The sequence below is a fragment of the Tinamus guttatus genome, unplaced genomic scaffold (assembly GCF_059628265.1).
Source record: "Tinamus guttatus ecotype Peru unplaced genomic scaffold, ASM5962826v1 Tinamus_guttatus_pri_ptg000178l, whole genome shotgun sequence".
Lineage (NCBI taxonomy): Eukaryota > Metazoa > Chordata > Aves > Tinamiformes > Tinamidae > Tinamus > Tinamus guttatus.
The window spans coordinates 96545-117777 of record NW_028288712.1 but is presented as its reverse complement, the minus strand read 5'-3'; positions in this window follow the sequence as shown (position 1 = coordinate 117777).

Sequence of the window (21233 nt, the reverse complement as noted above, 5' to 3'; positions counted from 1 at the left end):
GAATGCGCCGTTGTGGCCTGCTCAGTGCCAGGACGCAGCTGGGGCCTTCGCTAGCGGCGTTTTCATTTTCGCATGTCCCAGTTTGAGCTGCTGCTGCTGATGCCAAAGGAAGTCGTGCAGGTGGAGCGCCGCCAGCTCAGCAGGGCCCGTCAAGCAAAGAGCAGGAAAGAGCAGGTGAGAGCCGGGCACGGCTCGGTGGGGATCAGGCCCCAGCCCACGGGGAAGAGGTTCTTCCAGGTCTGCAGTAGGCATGGGAGGCAGGGGCTCCCCTTAGAGTGGGTCAAAGAATTGGATGTGTGAATATTGGAGAATTTTGGGGCAAAAGTCGTCTCTCTCTTCCTGTTAAGGTAAGGCATAAAAGGGGTGCATGCTTTGGGAAGAGTTCCTGTGAGTGTTTTCGGCGGGGCGGGGGGGCTTAATTTGGCTGCCTAGCCGAGGCGTCCGGCCTCGGGGAATTCTGTGTGCGTGGGCGAGCTCAGCTCAGCACTTAGTGCCCAGCGTGGCCTGCAGCGGTGCCGGCAGGCTGGAGTTAACGCTCCGCTTCCCGCTGGGAGAGGCTGGTTTCAGAGCTCGTGTGTGAGCAGGGTGGGCAGAGCAGGGGGTCCTAGTGGTGCCCGTTTGTGGTTCTGGGATTCTTGGTGCCCGCCTGTGGTTATGGAGCTGCCCCTGCTGCTTCTTGGTGGGGATGGGCTCTTGCTTTTTCTCTTTGAGTAGAGGGTTATAAACTCCGTGTTTTCAGGGGAACAACTGGGGAACAACAACAAAAAAACACTATATGAAAAAAAAAATACCTCTAGAAGAACTGTTCATAGAGTAGCTAGAATGCAAGAAATACCTCTTTCTTAACGCAGCCACTCTGTTTACAATTAGAAGTTTCACCTGAAAAAGGAAGCTTTGTGCAGTACAACACAGCATAAAAAGCAGGGTTGGGTGGCCTTAGGCCTAGATTTGCTATAATGCAGGACTCTGCCCTTATATACATGGGCAGTCCTGACCTAAGATTAGCGTAGGAAGCAGAGCCAACGCTTGCTTGCTCTGGTGGGCCATTTAGCATCCCAGCAATGGAGCCTGCAGAGCCCAGCTAGAGGAGAAACACGAGGGAACAGAAAAAGCAAACGAGGAGGGAAGCAAAACTGGACGTGTTCAGTGTGTACTCTCTCGGGCTTCTCAGAAGCTACTTTCAGGCATCATTCTCGTAATTTCTCAGCTTCACCCCTACTGCACAGTTTGTCTTTTGTTTTTTTTAAAAAATGGAAAGCCATCCTATTCTCTAAGATCCATACAGACCCATCTTGTCAATCGAAGGCAGCAGCCAGCTAAGTTGGAGATCAAGACAAGGCAAGACGGGAGCTTCCTGTTTTCTTCACTATGCATTTTTCTTGTTTGCCTCAGTTATATAACTGATAAACCAAAAAGGAGGTAAACTTTCCCATGATCTACTTAATATACCAGGAACAAGGAAGATTTCTAATGCTGAAATTATTCTACAATTAAAACAGACAAACTCGAATGCTATTTTACTTAAAATAGGTTTTTATTAAAACAATTTTTTTTTATTGTTTGATATGTATATTTGCTTTATAAATATGGAGGTGTAAAAGACATATCTTAAAACTTATTTTAATAGATATAAATATATAAAATACATATAAAATATGTAATATATATAATTATAGTACAACTATTAAATATATCTTATTTGTTTTATATATATCTTATATACGTATATGCCTTATACATCCATATCTGTATGTATGTAATAAATATATTTACAAGTACTCTTTACTGAACCATACACAGCTAACAAGAGAATGCAATTAAAATTTTATTTTAAATAAAGTATAAGTGAAGTGTTCTGAAGATCACATTATGAAGCACATTAGAAGCTCCTAATGATTTTCTTCATTTCCTGATAATAAAGAAAAGACAAATTATCAATAAGCACAAATAATAGTTTAAGAACCTGATAGATTCTTTCTTCACACAAAGTTAAAGCATCTGTAAACACATTCCCCTGTTGGTGATATTTAGCTATATCATGTGCTAAAAGCATCACAATGCTTTTTTTTTTTTAAAGAAAAATGGAGGAAACAAAGAAATCCAGGCACATTTAATTTGAGCATTCCAATGTTAAGTTCCAGAAGCCCACAAGTGCTGGGATAACATCAATATTTTCCCTTCTCAAGCTAGTACGTGGCATTATACCAGGTGAGAAGGGAACGTCTGTCAGGCGTGACCTCCCTGAATCCAAAATATCCCCATTTTTGCACAGTGAGAACAGAGCATCCGTTCTACCTCTCAATCAGATGCGAGGGAAGAGATGGAGATACCAGTGCCTAAGCAAAGAGGCTCCTTTTCAAGGTAAACTGCAGAGGGACCAAGAATTTTATCTATTCTCACACACAAGCGCCTCAGGGACGAGTGGGCTCATGGCTTCTTTGGACCCGAAGACTCCATTTCCAGCATATCTAAACCAAATCAACACTGGGATTGCCCGGCTTGGGCGGTGGATGCCTCCTGAAGACATTTGCAAATGTTTGCCTGCTTGTAGGAGGGGGAGAAAGAGGAAGTAACAGACTGAGAAGAGCACCCTCCTTTCATGGTCCCCCTACACCTTGGATACACTTGTGGATAGCAAGACCAGCTATCCACAGTCTCCAAGGTTAATTGCTTTGAAGGAGCTGGGTGGGTGGAACCGTTGTCTTCAAGTCCAATCTCTTTTTCCTGCTGAAACTGAAAAGAGTTATGCCAAATATAACAATGGTTTTGCAATGTGGGTAAATGTCTTCCAAATGGAAATGGGTAAGTCTTATAACATGACAGCTAGGCACTAAAGCAATGAATATGAAATAAGCATGATATCCAGAGGGCATGCAGACTGTGTAACCATGACAGAATACTATATATAACCATTAGAAAACATATATAAAATTTAGCATAATGAGTTTAGTTTTGTCATAATCGTTCCTTGTAAATGTACTGCCTGAGGAGAGCGTATATTTTTTTCTAGGTAAAAGATGTTGAAGGTCCTTGTCCTCTTAGTGACAGAATCCAGAAGATGCTGAAAACAAAATGGAGACAACACGAGTTGAAAATAGCACGAGACCTTCTGCAAAAGCTCTTGAAGGCTTCAGGAGCTAAACAGTCCCATCACAGCACAACTGACTGCCAACACTGTCCAGGAGCTGTGCGTGGAGTGAGGCTGTCGGAGTGGACCCACACACAGCAACCAGGCAAGTGGAAATACTGCCCACAACTGCCCAGCAAACTCCGCCTCCCTCACAGCAGTGAGGGGAGAAAGTTCCCTACCTTGTTCTAAAGAAAACTGAAAACAGACATACCACAAGCTTGCTGTAATCCATCACAACGGGGGGATCCGGCTCCTCAGGAATTCCCACCAGACTCTCATGACGTCCGGCCAGACTCTCATGACGCATGTAAGTCTCTGGGATGAAAACACTTTCTTAAGTCATGATTTCTCTTTCTCCAGAACATGGCTATCCATCAGCTATCCCACAAGTGGCATCCAATCTTTCTCTACGGTTCCCTGATATTTGTTCACTGAGAAATACTTGCCTTCTACTTTCTCCTACATAGAAAATAGGAACCAAAATCAAAAAGCAGTGGGAGTGAAAAGCCCAGGGTTGAGAGGAGAAAAAAGCAATAGTCAAAACGTTGCCATTACAGCAGTGCTTACTTAAGGAAGTTGAATGTTAAGAAAACCCATCTCCCATTTGAAGCAAGCATTAGGATGTGAGTCATCTCTGCCACATCGTGACTAAATCTACACAGGCCGAGTTACAGCTCTTTATCCCAAGCTGTTCCTTATCAGAAAGATGCACGTGCCATAAAAGAAAGCAAATGATTGTTGGTTTGCGAGGAGATAGAATTACAAAACTGATTTCAGAATCAGAAGAGCAGCAGCTTAAGGAAAATGACTTTGGTGGCATAATCAGAGGGACAGAATCTTAATGGAAGCAACACAGTGCAGTGATTTGTAAAGAAATAATAGAATGAAATTAAAGGAGGCTAATGTAAACCCCTCAGCAACAAAATGGAGCTACCTGGTCTGCTGGACATTTCGCTTACCTTTCGAATCACCCTCTTGGAAACTTGCTGTATTTTGGGAATCCAAAGTCTCATTTCAATTTATTAGCCCTGAATTGGGAGAAAACTGGGCTCTTTTCTTTTCAGAGCCAGATTTAGTTGCAGAGGAAAAATCTCTTGTTTTCTGTCTCATGTTTATTTTCATAGACATTTGTTTGTCGTCGTGGAAGACTATTGTGGCTTTCTTCCACACGAGAACCGCCTATGAACTCACCTTCAGTCTGGTGCATGCTAGAAGCACCGTTTTCCAGGAACTCTTCTCCATCACTGTCTACTTCCTCTTGGTCTTCTCCACTTCTGTTCACTTTACTCCACTGCAAAATCTTTCTCCTCTTTGTTTCACCACTGGAAGTGCAATTGTTCCTTTTGCGTTTTCTTTTGGACGGAACTGCAATAAGATATTAGAAAAAAACAACCCAAAATATAAGCAAAGCAGCTCCTCCTTTAAAATTGGCTCTTCTTATCTTCCTCATATGTCAAGTAAAACAATCAAAGAACTGAAAGTACTGACAAATCTCACTACACATGTAGGTCTAAAGAAAAGGTTGCAAGTTCATGTAGTCCATTTGCTGTTAGATTTTTAAATTTATTCAAGCCTTTAAACTAGATTTGAAGCTTTTAAGCCCAGAAAATTCCTACTTTAGCCTTGCTTTGCAGTCCTATTGTCTGCCTATTGGGTAAAGTTGCTTACTGTCTCATTATACATGAACTAATAGAGATGAATAGCAAAAAAGCCTTTGGAGAAAAGCTCTTCTTCAAATCTCTTATAAAACCAGTAAAGATCAAAAGCAGAGTGAATGCTGGGAAGAGTTAAAAAGAGACCATTTCAAGAAAGTAACTGAAGGATAAAGAAAATTCTCAGTAAAGTTTTATGATTCAGATAACCTGTTTAAAACTGTTTTTGTCCTTATGCCTTCCACAAAGGAAAACAAAAAAACCCCACCCTTCTTTCTATTTACAGAATATTGCACAAAACATATGGGTGAAATCCTTGGCAAAGTTTCCACTGGCAGAAACCTTGTCACAAGAAGGATACCAATGGCATTAGCAATATCACCCAGAAAGCCTGTTGGTGGGGAGAAAAAAAGAAAAAAAAAATTCTAAAAAGAAAAAGCAACTTGCCATTAGGCAGTGCTGTAGGGCAGGCTCCAGGCGTCACTGGCATCTCTATTCTTTCGTTACACTTGTTATCTTGTTTATTACATCCAGAAACAGAGGGCTGCTGTGGCATCACCTCGTAGTGAGATGGCACATCCTGTGAAGAGCTGCAGCCTTGCAATGAAGAACGGACAGCAAAAAAGTTGGTCTCACGTTTCTGCTTACAAATACTGAGGCAAGTCTTCAAATCCCTAGGGTTGGAATACATACCTCTTTTCTCACGAGACTCTTTCATTTCTTCACAAAGTTGTTCCAAGTCTTTATCCATTTCTTCCTTCACTATGGCATGGGCAACATCTCTCAGAGCACAAGCTTTGTCTCTAATGAGACGATCTGAAAGTTGACAGTCAGAAGTGAGTGTTTGCCACTAGCTAAGTGAAATCCTTGATTTGGATCATATGGAAAAGATGAACTCTTTTCCCAAAGAGATTTTGCAAGCTATTTCAGTGAATAGTTTTGGCAGAAGAACATAAAAGTTAATAATCAAGGCAGAGGCACTACATCTTCATTAGCATATATTGCACATAATTTCATCTCTAAACAATTTAACACTACACCAATTTTTAAAGTGGCAAGAAATGCTCTCTGTGGATGTTTCAAGGGAGCTAATTCCAAGGCCATTGTAAAGAGACAACTCTTCTCAATCTATGCATTTTAAATGTTGTCTAAATGAGGGATAAAGAGCTATCCTCACCTCCAGCTTCTCTATCTGGCTTGTATTCTAAGGCACTGCTACAGATTAGATCAAGATCTTTCAGAAAATCTCCTGCAATTTTATATTGGTGCAAGTCAATTTTAGAGAGAATTGTTGAAAGGTCCATTGGCTGTTTAAGAACTGTGATATAATCAGGTACTTACCAATTAAATAGTTGGTTTCAGAGGTTTTGTTAGACTTACACAGTATCTACCCACATTATTTTAATAAATTCAAATAAATGACTTCTTACAAACCCTGAATATTTGTGACATTATGAGCAGATAGTGGAATTAACCACTTAGCTGCTTGAAAAAGGAAGGGCTCTTTCAAAGGGCTTGGCTTTAAAGAGACACACTGGAAGGGAGAAGAAAGGCAGCAGGAAGCTGGGTAGTGTGTGTGGGACAGCGAAGGGAACAGACATGCAGAGCAGGATTTGCTTCCTTCAGCTTCAGAACATCACAGTAAATACATTGGATTGAGCCACCCGAGCCAGGCTCTGCTCCGGGCAGCAGGAAATCCGCTGCCGGAATTGCCCTTTGGAAGCAGCTGCTCTAGGCATCTCCCTTAGGAGGAGATATCTGGAGCAGAGCTAATTATGTCTTTACTGGGAGCTTGAGAGGAGCCTCAAGGCTAGTTTAGGTGAGGACACCTCTATTTGTTTAGACTATTCACATGTCAAGAGCCTGGAAGGGAAAGACAAGGGATGCCCAGAGGAACAGGGCCCTTGCTGATACACAGCTGTATTAAAATTGCAACTAACTCTGAAGTATAAGTCTGTTAAGATAGGAGCACAGTCAGTAAATTAAACGAGTAAAAGAGGGACTTGGAAGTTTTGGGGGAAGATGAAACCACATGTCATTTATGGCTGATCCTGTACTGGGGAGCCAGAGACAAAATGGCAGGCGGAATCTTGAATTTTTTTTCAAACATCTGCTCTTCTCCTGTTCCCAGAGGAACCACTGACAGCCAACAAACACGTAGCAAGAGCTTTAGGCTTTATTCCAACAGCCCCAAAGAAAGCTGACTGCTTATTTCAGAGTTGTAGCATACCTACATCTCAAAGTCTTTCCCCAGGCAAACTCTGGTGGTAGCTGCTCTGACTTTCTAGGAGGAAACCAGGGCTTCCAGTGACTACTCAAAAAAAGGACATTGAAGAGCCTCAGGGAGTCAGCAAAATAAAATACAAAACACTTTTTGCTCCTCAAAAAGAAATCCTTCTAGTGCAGTGCTAAAGAAAAGCCTTTCGCTAGAGCACACCAACACTGGGCACTTAAAAACACACCCAGACAGTACAGTATTACAGACCCAGGGCAGTTTACCTCATCTGCATCAACAGGGTTTGTGAGGAACTTGAAATGTCCGTCAGTAGGAAGCCTGAGAGTAACATCCCTTAAGAAAACGCTAAGTGCACCAAGGGACTCCTCCTCCTGCTCCTCTGCCCCTTGTGTTTCTCCCCATGGTGGTTCCCGAGGTTCAGGCGGCGGCGCCACCGGCAGCACTTCCAGGGCCTGCCGAGCTTAAGGGAACCAGAAAAGTTTATTCCATCCGCAGCACTCAAATAGGAGCACACACAGAGTTACTGATAGGAAACCCACTACCAAAACAAATACTGTAAGGCTGTTAACATACAGTTAGCAAATTTTTATCTATAGAATAGGCTCACCTGCTTTCTTTCTAGATGCAGGAGGTTTAGCAGCTTGACTTAAAATTAAGTCCTCAAAAAAGTTGCTTCTCTCTTCCTTAGCAGGCAACAGGATATCGAAAACTTCTCCATAATCTTCAATAAACAACTCCTGTATCTATGGCATGAGAAGGAAAGACATTTCAGATAAAAGATCACTACGTCAAAAAGAGGATTTTTTAAATTAAGCTTAATAATGATCTGAATAATAATAATAATAATAATAATAATAATAATAATAATAATAATAATAATGATGATGATGATGTTATCTTCCTGGTGATCAAAGGCTAGGTTTCTTTAGGTCAGGATGGCAAATAAAATATCTTCTTTGAGGAAAAGCTCTAGAATTTAAGCTCAGGGAATGGACGAGCACACGATGCACTGACAGAGTGATGACATCCCCCACCTTTGAGGTCTCCTGCTGAAGTGGAAGCGAGTCCCTTGACTCACAAAACAACCGAGAGAAACGTTCTCAGCGCTGCTTCGTGTCTAAGCAAATCTACATGATTTAGAAGGGTGCCCTAGTAATAAAAGGATCCATTTGCTTGAGGGAGGACAGTATTCGTATACTTAAGGGATTCATAAAATTAAAGTGAATAGAAGAATTGGGAAAAGTGTTGATAGAAATACCTCATCTTGGAGATCCATGTACGATACGTTTGCTGTTGCAAGCAACAAATCCAGAGCAAATGCTGGAATGTTCTCTAGGAACGTTGTAAAGGTAGTTTTCAACGTAATGCCAGCCGTTTCCCAGCACACATTGATCCGTGGAATATATATTATACTTGGTGCTGTCCTCTGAGCTTCTCGTATAAACAAGTAAAATGAAAGCTTTGGTAAGAGCAATGAACCAGCAGCACAGGCTGCTCATAAATAACTACACATCAAACTGGCCTAATAAAATAGAAGTGCATTAAAAAAAAGTCCAAAACAAACAAACAAAAAAAAAAAACACAAAGCCTCACCATGCAAAGCTTATTAATAGTAGAGTAAAATTTCTGATTTGACTCAAAAATTGATAGAGCTACACAGACAGAGATCCAGAATGCTGGCTCTAATGTGAGGCCTCTAATGACCGCACAATGGACAACATCACAATAGACGACCTCACAATGGACGACCTCACAATGGGCCTCTAATGACATCACAATGGATGACCTAACAATGGACGACATCACAATAGATGACCGCACAATCGGACTCTTGTGACCTCACAATGGAAGACGTCACAATGGACGACATCACAATGGACAACATCACAATGGACGACCTCACAACGGGACTCTCTTGCCCTCAGAATGGGTGACCTCACAATGGACGACCTCACAATGCGCCTCTAATGACATCACAATGGATGACGTCACAATGGATGACGTCACAAAGGATGACGTCACAAAGGATGACGTCACAAAGGGACTCTTGTGACCTCACAATGGACAACCTCACAATGGGCCTCTAATGACATCGCAATGGAAGCCCTCACAATGGACGACCTCACAATGGACGACCTCACAATGGACGACCTCACAATGGGACTCTTGTGACCTCACAATGGAAGACCTGACAATGGATGACCTCACAATGGACGACCTCACAATGGGCCTCTAATGACATCAGAATGGATGACCTCACAATGGATGACATCACAAAGGATGACGTCACAATGGATGACCTCACAATGGGACTCTTGTGACCTCACAATGGACTACCTCACAATGGGCCTCTAATGACCTCACAATGGATGACGTCACAATGGACGACATCACAATGGATGACCTCACAATGGGACTCTTGTGACGTCACAATGGAAGAACTGACAATGGATGACCTCACAATGGACGACCTCACAATGGGACTCTTTCGACCTCACAATGGAAGAGCTCACAATGAATGACCTCACAATGGACGACATCACAATGGATGACCTCACAATGGATGACCTCACAATGGATCTCTTTTGACCTCACAACGGAAGACGTCACAATGGATGACCCCACAACGGACGACCTCACTATGGATGACCTCCCTAAGGAAGACATCACAATGGATGACCTCACAATGGGAAACTTGTGACCTCACAATGGAAAACCTCACCATGGATGACCTCACAATGGATGACCTCACCATGGGCCTTTCATAACCTCACAATGGAAGACGTCACAATGGAAGACGTCACAATGGAAGACGTCACAATGGAAGACGTCACAATGGGCCTCTAATGACATCACAATGGACGACCTCACAATGGACGACCTCACAATGGACGACCTCACAATGGACGACCTCACAATGGACGACCTCACAATGGGACTCTTTTGACCTCAAGATGGAAGACGTCACAATGGATGACCTCACAATGGACGACCTCACAATGGGCCTCGAATGACATCACAATGGATGACCTCACAACGGACGACCTCACAATGGATGACCTCCCAAAGGACGACATCACAATGGATGACCTCACAATGGGAAGCTTGTGACCTCACAATGGAAAACCTCACCATGGATGACCTCACAATGGATGACCTCACCATGGGCCTTTCATGACCTCACAATGGACGACCTCACAATGGGCCTCTAATGACATCACAATGGATGACGTCACAATGGGACTCTTGTCACCTCACAATGGAAGACCTCACAATGGACGACCTCACAATGGACGACCTCACAATGAGCCTCTAATGACCTCACAATGGATGACCTCACAATGGATGACCTCACAATGGGACTCTTGTGACCTCACAATGGACGACCTCACAATGGGCCTCTAATGACATCACAATGGATGACGTCACAATGGACGACCTCACAATGGACGACCTCACAATGGGACTCTTGTGACCTCACAATGGAAGACCTGACAATGGATGACCTCACAATGGACGACATCACAATGGGCCTCTAATGACATCACAATGGATCACCTCACAATGGACGACATCACAATGGATGACCTCAAAATGGGATTATTGTGACCTCACAATGGAAGACCTCACAATGGAGGAACTCACAATGGGCCTCTAATGACATCACAATGGATGACCTCACAATGGGTCTCTTTTGACCTCACAATGGAAGACGTCACAATGGAGGACCTCACAATGGACGACCTCACAATGGAGGACATCACAATGGGCCTCTAATGACATCAAAATGGATGATCTCACAATGGACAACCTCACAATGGACGACCTCCCAAAGGACGACATCACAATGGATGACCTCACAATGGGAAGTTTGTGATCTCACAATGGAAAACCTCACCATGGATGACCTCACAATGGATGACCTCACCATGGGCCTTTCATAACCTCACAATGGATGACATCACAATGGACGACCTCACAATGGGCCTCTAATGACATCACAATGGAGGACATCACAATGGAGGACATCACAATGGAGGACCTTACAGTGGGACTCTTGTGACCTCACAATGGACGACCTCACAATGGACGACCTCACAATGGACGACCTCACAATGGGACTCTTTTGACCTCAAGATGGAAGACGTCACAATGGATGACCTCACAATGGACGACCTCACAATGGGCCTCGAATGACATCACAATGGATGACCTCACAACGGACGACCTCACAATGGATGACCTCCCAAAGGACGACATCACAATGGATGACCTCACAATGGGAAGCTTGTGACCTCACAATGGAAAACCTCACCATGGATGACCTCACAATGGATGACCTCACCATGGGCCTTTCATGACCTCACAATGGACGACATCACAATGGACGACCTCACAATGGACGACCTCACAATGGACGACCTCACAATGGGCCTCTAATGACATCACAATGGATGACGTCACAATGGGACTCTTGTCACCTCACAATGGAAGACCTCACAACGGATGACCTCACAATGGGACTCTTGTCACCTCACAATGGAAGACCTCACAATGGATGACCTCACAATGGACGACCTCACAATGGGCCTCTAATGACATCACAATGGATGACCTCACAAAGGAGGACATCACAATGGATGACGTCACAATGGAACTCTTGTGACCTCACAATCACAGAATCACAGAATCACAGAACGGTTAAGGCTGGAAGGGACCTCTAAAGATCATCTAGTCCAACCCTCCTGCTCCAGCAGGGACACCCACAGCACGTGGCACAGGGTGGCATCCAGGAGGGTTTGGAAGATCTCCAGAGACTCCACAACCTCTCTGGGCATCATAGAATGCTTAGGGTTGGAAGGGACCTCTAGAGATCATCTAGTCCAACCCCCCTGCATACGCAGGGACACCTAAAGCACGTGGCACAGGACTGCATCCAAGCGGGTTTTGAAGATCTCCAGAGAAGGAGACTCCACAACCTCTCTGGGCAGCCTGTTCCAGTGCTCTGTCACCCTCACTGTTAAGAAATTTTTCCTTAAGTTCCTATGGAATTTTTGATGTTTCAGTTTCCGGCCATTTCCTCTAGTCCTATCAGTGGCCACCACTGAAAAGAGACCATGACCGTCCTCTGCACTCCCTCCCTTGAGGTATTTATATACACTGATTAGATCCCCTCTCAGCCTTCTCTTCTCCAGGCTGAACAGGCCCAGCTCCCTCAGCCTCTCCTCATAGGGCAGATGTTCCAGGCCCCTCATCATCCTTGTGGCCCTGCGCTGGACTCTCTCCAGCAGCTCCACATCCCTCTTGTACTGTGGAGCCCAGAACTGGACACAGTACTCCAGATGCGGCCTCACCAGGGCTGAGTAGAGGGGCAGGATCACCTCCCTCGACCTGCTGGAGACGCTCTTCTTAATGCAGCCCAGGATCCCATTGGCCTTCTTGGCCACGAGGGCACACTGCTGCCTCATGGTCAACTTGTCGTCCACCATGACACCCAGGTCTTTCTCCGCAGAGCTGCTCTCCACAAGCTCGGTCCCCAGCCTGTACTGGTGTCTGGGGTTATTCATCCCCAGGTGCAGGACCTTGCACTTGGCCTTGTTGAATTGCATGAGGTTTTTCACCGCCCAGTTGTCCAGTCTGTCCAGGTCCCTCTGGATGGCAGTGCAGTCCTCTGGGGTATCGGCTACTCCTCTCAGTTTTGTATCATCAGCAAACTTGCTGAGGGAGCACTCTGTGCCTTCATCCAGGTCATTGATGAATAAATTGAACAGGACTGGACCAAGGACTGACCCCTGGGGGACCCCACTAGCCACAGGCCTCCAACTAGACTCTGCACCGCTGATCACCACTCTCTGGGCCCTGCCATCCAGCCAGTTCCTAATCCATCTCACTGTGCACTCATCTATCCCACACTTCCGGAGCTTGCCCAGGAGGATGTTGTGAGGGACGGTGTCAAAATCCTTGGTGAAGTCGAGATAGACGACATCCACCGCTCTCCCCTCGTCTATCCAGCCGGTCATTTCATCATAGAAGGCTAAATGGAGGCCCTCACAATGGAAGACCTCACCATGGACGACCTCACAATGGGCCTCTAATGACCTCACAATGGATGACCTCACAATGGATGACCTCACAATGGATGACCTCACAATGGGACTCTTGTGACCTCACAATGGAAGACCTGACAATGGATGACCTCACAATGGACGACATCACAATGGATGACCTCAAAATGGGATTATTGTGACCTCACAATGGAAGACCTCACAATGGAGGAACTCACAATGGGCCTCTAATGAGATCACAATGGATGACGTCACAATGGGACTCTTGTCACTTTACCATGGATGACCTCACCATGGATGACCTCACCATGGGACTCTTGTGACATCACAATGCATGACCTCACCATGGACGACATCACAATGGAAGACCTCACAATGGACGACCTCACAATGGGCCTCTAATGACATCAAAATGGATGATCTCACAATGGACGACCTCACAATGGGCCTCTAATGACATCAAAATGGATGATCTCACAATGGACGACCTCACAATGGGCCTCTAATGACATCACAATGGATGACCTCACAATGGGACTCTTGTCACCTCACAATGGAAGACCTGACAATGGATGACCTCACAATGGATGACCTCACAATGGGCCTCTAATGACCTCACCATGGACGACATCACAATGGATGACCTCACAATGGAACTCTTGTGACCTCATAATGGAGGCCCTCACAATGGAAGACCTCACAATGGACGACGTCACAATGGGCATCTAATGACATCAAAATGGATGATCTCACAATGGACGACCTCACAATGGGCCTCTAATGACATCACAATGGATGACCTCACAATGGGACTCTTGTCACCTCACAATGGAAGACCTGACAATGGATGACCTCACAATGGACGACCTCACAATGGGCCTCTAATGACCTCACAATGGACGACATCACAATGGATGACCTCACAATGGGACTCTTGTCACCTCACAATGGAAGACCTGACAATGGATGACCTCACAATGGACGACCTCACAATGGGCCTCTAATGACATCACAATGGATGACCTCACAATGGGACTCTTGTGACCTCACAATGGGACTCTTGTGACCTCACAGTGGAAGACCTCACAGTGGAAGACCTCACAGTGGGACTCTTGTGACGTCACCACGGACGACCTCACCACGGGACTCTTGTGACGTCACCACGGACGACCTCACCACGGACGACCTCACCACGGGACTCTTGTGACGTCTCCACGGACGACCTCACCATGGGACTCTTGTGACGTCACCACGGACGACCTCACCACGGGACTCTTGTGACGTCACCACGGACGACCTCACCACGGACGACCTCACCACGGACGACCTCACCACGGGACTCTTGTGACGTCTCCACGGACGACCTCACCACGGGACTCTTGTGACGTCACCACGGACGACCTCACCATGGGACTCTTGTGACGTCACCACGGACGACCTCACCACGGACGACCTCACCACGGGACTCTTGTGACGTCACCACGGACGACCTCACCACGGACGACCTCACCACGGACGACCTCACCACGGGACTCTTGTGACGTCACCACGGACGACCTCACCACGGGACTCTTGTGACCTCACCACGGACGACCTCACCATGGGACTCTTGTGACCTCACCACGGACGACCTCACCCTGGGCCTTTCATCACCTCACAACGGACGACCTCACAACGGGCCACCTCACAATGGGCCACCTGTGACCTCACAGTGGGCATTTCCTGACCTCAAAATATAGATTGAAGCCAAAAGCATGAAAAGAATATGGAAGAGAACAACAAGAATACAAATAAGAACCATCTCCTTAACAATTAGAAGAACATTAACAAGAACATAAGCAACAAAAAACACTACTTGAAAAATCAAAAAAGAAACATTTCCATACCACGGTCATGACGGCGTCTGCGGGCCCAGCGCTTGCTGGCAGCAGCCAGGGTGAAGGGGCCCGTGGCCTGCAAGGGCCAAGGAGCCGTTGGCATTCGCAGCCCCGAGCGCAGGGCTCTCTGTGCCAGGGGTCTCTCTGTGCCGAGCGGTGGGGCCCGGAGCAGGCAGTGCCGGGCCTGCCCGCAGCAGCCTCCTTCCCCCGGCAGCCCCTCTGGCAGGGACGCGGGGAGCCCAGGGCCAAGCGGAGCAGAGAACAGGGCCAGGGCAGCGGTGCCAGCGCCGAGGGGGGCGCGGGGCTTTGGGGCCTCCCTTGGGAGGAGTCGCGCAGGCTGCCCCGGAGCCCCGCAGCTGCCCCGCACCCTGTGGGCACCACGAGTGGCCCTGGTGCTGCGCAGACCTGCTGCTCACCTGGCCTTGCTGCTGCGTGGCCAGCGCTGGGGCCACTGCTCCACGGAGCCCTGGGGAGCATCGGTGTTCCCGTGGCGATAACTGCCCCTCTGGAATGTTCCGTACTTGCCGGGGGGTGACAGCAGCGGCAGGGGCCAGGGGGCCGCCGTGAGGAAGGCTGCTGCTGTGCTGGGCTCCTCCTGGCACGGATGAGCCCGGTGGCAGAGAGCAACGTGCGGCCTCGGCCTTGCTGGCTGCCAAGGAGGGCTCCTCAGGCAGCGCCCTGGCACGGCTGCCGCCTGCCTGCCCACAGGCCAGGCTCCGCTCGGGGCTCTGCTTTGAGCCCTGCGTCGTGGTGGGCTCCACGTTGTTGCTCTACCCTTTAGGACTTCTTGACCCAGGCCTCCCATCGATCAGCTCCACGTGTCTTATCTCTAGACACTTGACATCCCGTCTCTGCAAGGACTGGGATATCTCCATACAATTTACGACTCCTTGGCCTCCGCGTTCCGTCTCCGGGAAGACCGGGATCTCTTATCTCCATACGATTTACGACTTTTTCACCTTGGGATCCTGCTTCTGGGAGGACTGTGGCATCAGCTCCAGGTGTTCTATCTCCATCAGCACCAGGCCCAAATGATGCTCTGCAGCGTCTACGGAGCGGTGCTGGCACTGGAGCTGGAGGAAGAGGAGCACCAGAGCACGCACAAAGGGGCAGACTCTGCAAGAACGGAGACATAAAAGGAGCACGGATTTCCCCCTCCGCCGCTGTGTGCTATTTCCCACCCAGGTGTGTGGTTCATCCCCTGCACCCACTCGCACGCTTTCTGGCCCTCAACATCCCTTGCACCGAGGGCTGCGGGACAGCGCCTGCACCCAGGCACCTGTGTCTGCACCCAAGCGCAGCCAGCGACACTCAGCTGCACTGGGGTGGTGGCAACCACAATCCTGCTGCATCTCTCCCGCTTGCTTCTCTTTTCCTTCCTTTTCCCTTCTTTTCCGCCCTGGCCTATTGTGCATATGAGAATAAAACTTACAAGCTTTTTTGACATTTGACCCAGTTTGTGTTTTAATCTCGCTCTTGGGCTTGTATCGAAACTTCCCCTGACACCGCGGCTTCCATCTCTGCAGACACACGCACTCCCTCGCCCCCACGTTAGTCGTCCCACTGCTTTTCCCACCGGCCCGGCCCTGAGTCCCGCACCGCCCCCCCCCCGCCCACACCACCACTTTACTGGGTCGGGATGGTTCTTTTCCGCCAAAATGCCGCGGCGGGGGTGCTCGTCCGCTGACGGGGCCTCCTCAGCTTTCCTTATCCTCGTGCTTTTCGCTCTCTTTTGGCCGTTTTTCGCGGCCGCTTCTCGGCTCGCGGCTGCGCCGGCGGTGCCTCATGGCGGAAGGGCACTGCGCGTGCGCGGGGGCGGGGATTGCGGCTCCTGCCCACTGCGCACGCGCCCTCTCGGTAGCCGCGGGCGGGCGGGGGAAGGAGGGAGTCCTCCCGGGGTGGGGGGGCGGGCACGCGGCACCGGGAGGCGGTTGCCCGCCCCCTACGGTCGCCATGGAAACAGCGGGGCCGGTTGCGCAATGGCCTTTATGGTCGCCCTGGAAACACGGGCGGGGCGAAGGGGAGAGGGGGACCGGGAGGGATTCGGGGTGGGTAGAAAAAGGAAAATAATAAAAATAATAAGAATAATTAGAGTAAGAAGAAGAAGAAGAAGATGAAGAAGAAATAATAATAATAATAATAATAATAATAATAATAATAATAATAATAATAATAATAATAATAATAATACTAATACTATGACAAGGAAAACTAAGGCGCGGTTGGAACGCAATCTGGTAAGGGACGTTAAAAAAAAACAACAAAAAACATCTTCAAATACATTAACAGCAAAAGGAAGATCAGGGAAAACGTGGGTCCGCTGGCGGACGAAATGGGCACCCTGGTTACAAATAACACAGAAAAAGCAGAGTTCTGAACGCCTTCTTTGCTTCGGTGTTTACCAAGGGCAGCCCTTTAGAGCCCCAGGCCCTAGGGACAAGAGAAGAAGCCGGGGAAGACTTGCCCTGGGTAGAGGAAGATTGGGTCAGAGAGCACCTAAGGAAACTCGATACCCACAAATCCATGGGCCCTGATGGGATACACCCCAGAGTGCTGCATGAGCTGGCAGAGGTCATAGCTAAGCCGCTCTCCATCATCTTTGAAAGATCCTGGAGAACCGGGGAGGTGCCAGAAGACTGGAAGAAGGCCAATGTCACGCCAGTCTTCAAAAAAGGCAAGAAGGAGGACCCAGGTAACTACAGGCCAGTGAGCCTCACCTCCGTCCCTGGAAAAGTGATGGAACGGCTCATACTGGCTGTTGTCTCCAGGCACGTGGAGGACAAGAAGGTGCTCAAGAGTAGTCAGCATGGATTCACCAAGGGGAAATCTTGCTTGACTAATCTGATAGCCTTCTGTGATGAAATGACCAGCTGGATAGATGAGGGGAGAGCGGTGGATGTCGTCTATCTCGACTTCAGCAAGGCTTTTGACACCGTCCCTCACAACATCCTCCTGGGCAAGCTCCAGAAGTGTGGGATAGATGAGTGCACAGTGAGGTGGATTAGGAACTGGCTGGATGGCAGAGCTGTCACGGAACGAGTGGTGGTGGGGGGGGCGGTGAGTGACACAATGCACTTCACTCGTGGGAAAGAAATAGGAATAGGTTTTATTGGTAATGACAATGGTTTCACGAGATTCTATGGCAAGGTCACTTATTAGTTACTGCATGGAGGTTCAAGATATACACAGAATTATCAAGGACACCCTCCCGTTGGGTCACGAGGTTCAGACTGGACCCCCTTGCTTTCCAAACTCCTTCTGAGCGGAATCTGGGTGCGGCTGGATCCAGTCCTAGTCCCAGACCTGGTCAACGGTTTATGTCTAAGGGATTTGTGCACAGTTACAAAGTAAGGTTTACAAATTCAGAAAGAGAAAGGCGCGCTATAGTCACTTACCACGAATCTGTAGTGGAAAGGATCTCTTAACCTCGAGGAGTATCCTTGAGAGGCATCCCTGCTCAAGAGGAGATCCCAGCGTGCAGCCCGCTGCCATGCAAGGAGAGCTCAATGGGCTCTTGGGCTGTTTCCGTATTTGTGGGATAAGATGATTGACTGATAGTCATTCTTTCAATTCAGAAATGACTGTTGGCTGATATACTCACAGTTAGCCTTATCTCTCCATCAGGATAGGGCCATCAGGACTGTTATTGATGGTTGATGTCTGGGTGGGGGAAGAAATCAGGGAAGCAACTACCAGGATCAGATAATGTGGTATTTAACACCTGAACAGGGCTACCTGTGAGAAGTCAGGATGAGCTGGGGAAGGAGCATATCCGTCACAAGAGCTCAGAGGGTGGTGATCAGTGGTGCAGAGTCTGGTTGGAGGCCTGTAGCTAGCGGGGTCCCCCAGGGGTCAGTCCTTGGTCCTGTCCTGTTCAATTTATTCCATCCAATGACCTGGATGAAGGCACAGAGTGCTCCCTCAGAAAGTTTGCTGATGATACCAAACTGGGAGGAGTAGCCGATACCCCAGAGGACTGCACTGCCATCCAGAAGGACCTGGACAGACTGGACAACTGGACAGTGAAAAACCTCATGAAATTCAACAAGGCCAAGTGCAAGGTTCTGCACCTGGGGAGGAATAACCCTAGACACCAGTACAGGCTGGGGACTGACCTTCTGGAGAGCAACTCTGCAGAGAATGACCTGGGTGTCGTGGTGGACGACAAGTTGACCATGAGGCAGCAGTGTGCTCTTGTGGCCAAGAAGGCCAATGGGATCCTGGGGTGCATTAAGAAGAGCATCTCCAGCAGGTCGAGGGAGGGGATCCTGCCCCTCTACTCAGCCCTGGTGAGGCCACATCTGGAGTACTGTGTCCAGTTCTGGGCCCCACAGTATAAGAGGGATGTGGAGCTGCTGGAGAGAGTCCGGCGCAGGGCCACAAGGATGATGAGGGGCCTGGAACATCTGCCCTATGAGGAGAGGCTGAGGGAGCTGGGCCTGTTCAGCCTGGAGAAGAGAAGGCTGAGAGGGGATCTAATCGGTGTATAAAAGTACCTCAAGGGAGGGAGTAAAGAGGATGGTGCTGGTCTCTTTTCAGTGGTGGCCACCGACAGAACTAGAGCTAATGGCCACAAACTGAAGCACCAAAAGTTCCACAGGAACTTAAGGACAAATTTTTTTAACAGTGAGGGTGACAGAGTGCTGGAACAGACCGCCCGGAGAGGTTGTGGAGTCTCCTTCTCTGGAGATCTTCAAAACCCGCTTGGATGCAGTCCTGTGCCACGTGCTCTAGGTGACCCTGCGTGTGCAGGGGGGTTGGACTAGATGACCTCCAGACGTCCCTTCCAACCTTAAGCATTCTATGATTCTATGAAACAGCAGAAGTCAGATTCTGCAATTCTGCAATAAAAGGCACGGCCAAACACTGCCATGCACACGCACAGTGTGCATTCATGCACCAAGTTGATGACAGAGGGATTGCCACATTGTTATTCTGACATATTTCTACTTCAGCATTTTTAAGTTGTAAGTCTTCTGCAAGAAATAGTCTTGCAGATGAAATGAGAATGACACGACTTTGCGGGTCGCCAGTGGGAATGACACAGAAGGGTGGTCGCCATGGGAATGACACGGTGCAGGGGTTGCCATGGGAATGACATGACAGGGGGATCACAATGGGAATGACATGTCGGGGGCGGATCACAATGGGAATTACATGGCAGGGTGGTCGCAAAGGGAATGACACGGTGCAGGGGTCGCCATGGGAATGACATGACAGGGGGATCACAATGGGAATGACATGTCGGGGGGAGGTCACAATGGAATTTACACAGCAGGGTGGTCGCCAGTGGGAATGACACAGTGGACTGGGCTGTCTACGTACCAGGCTAGAGGCTGGGGCTGGGCTGAGGGGCCGGCGGAGAGGAGGCCAGAGGGGAGCCCAGCGCAGGCCGGCACGCTGGTAGAGAGGGCAGAGCAGAGCAGCGGGTGGAGGGCCGGGCTGGGGGAGGAAGCTCCGGGCAGGCTTCGGTGAGGGCAGGAGCAGGGCTTCATCGGCCCAGGGCTGATGACCTGGAGGAAGGAATGGAGTGCTCCCTCAGCAAGTTTGCTGATGCTACCAAACTGGGAGGAGTAGCTGATACCCAGAGGGCTGCGCTGCCATGCAGAGGGACCTGGACAGACTAGGTGGTGAGAAAACTTATGAAATTCAGCAAGGGCAAGTGCAAGGTCCTGCACCTGGGGAGGATTAACCCCAGTCACCAGTACAGGCTGGGGACTGACCTTCTGGAGAGCAGCTCTGCAGAGAAGGACCTGAGTGACAAGTCGACCATGAGGCAGCAATGTGTCCGTGGCCAAGAAGGCCAATGGGACCCTGGGGTGCGTTAAGAAGAGCATCTCCAGTAGGTCGAGGGGGGTGATTCTGCCCCTCTACTCAGCCCTGGGGAGGCCGTATCTGGAGAACCGTGTCCAGTTCTGTGCTCCGCAGTCCAGAACTCCCTCCGCAGAGGGATGTGGAGCTACTGGAGAGAGTCCAGCACAGAGCTACAAGGATGATGAGGGGCCTGGAGCATCTGCCCTATGAGGAGAGACTGAGAGAGCTGGGCCTGTTCAGCCTGAAGAAGAGAAGGCTGAGAGGGGAACTGATCACTGTATAGAAATACCTCAAGAGAGGCAGTGAGGAGGAACGGACGGCCTCTTTTCAGTGGTGGCCACTGGCAGAACTAGAGGAAAAGGCCACAAACTGAAACATGAGAAGTTCCACAGGAACTTAAGGAAAATTTTCTTGACAGTGAGGGTGACAGAGCACTGGAACAGGTTGCCAAGAGACATT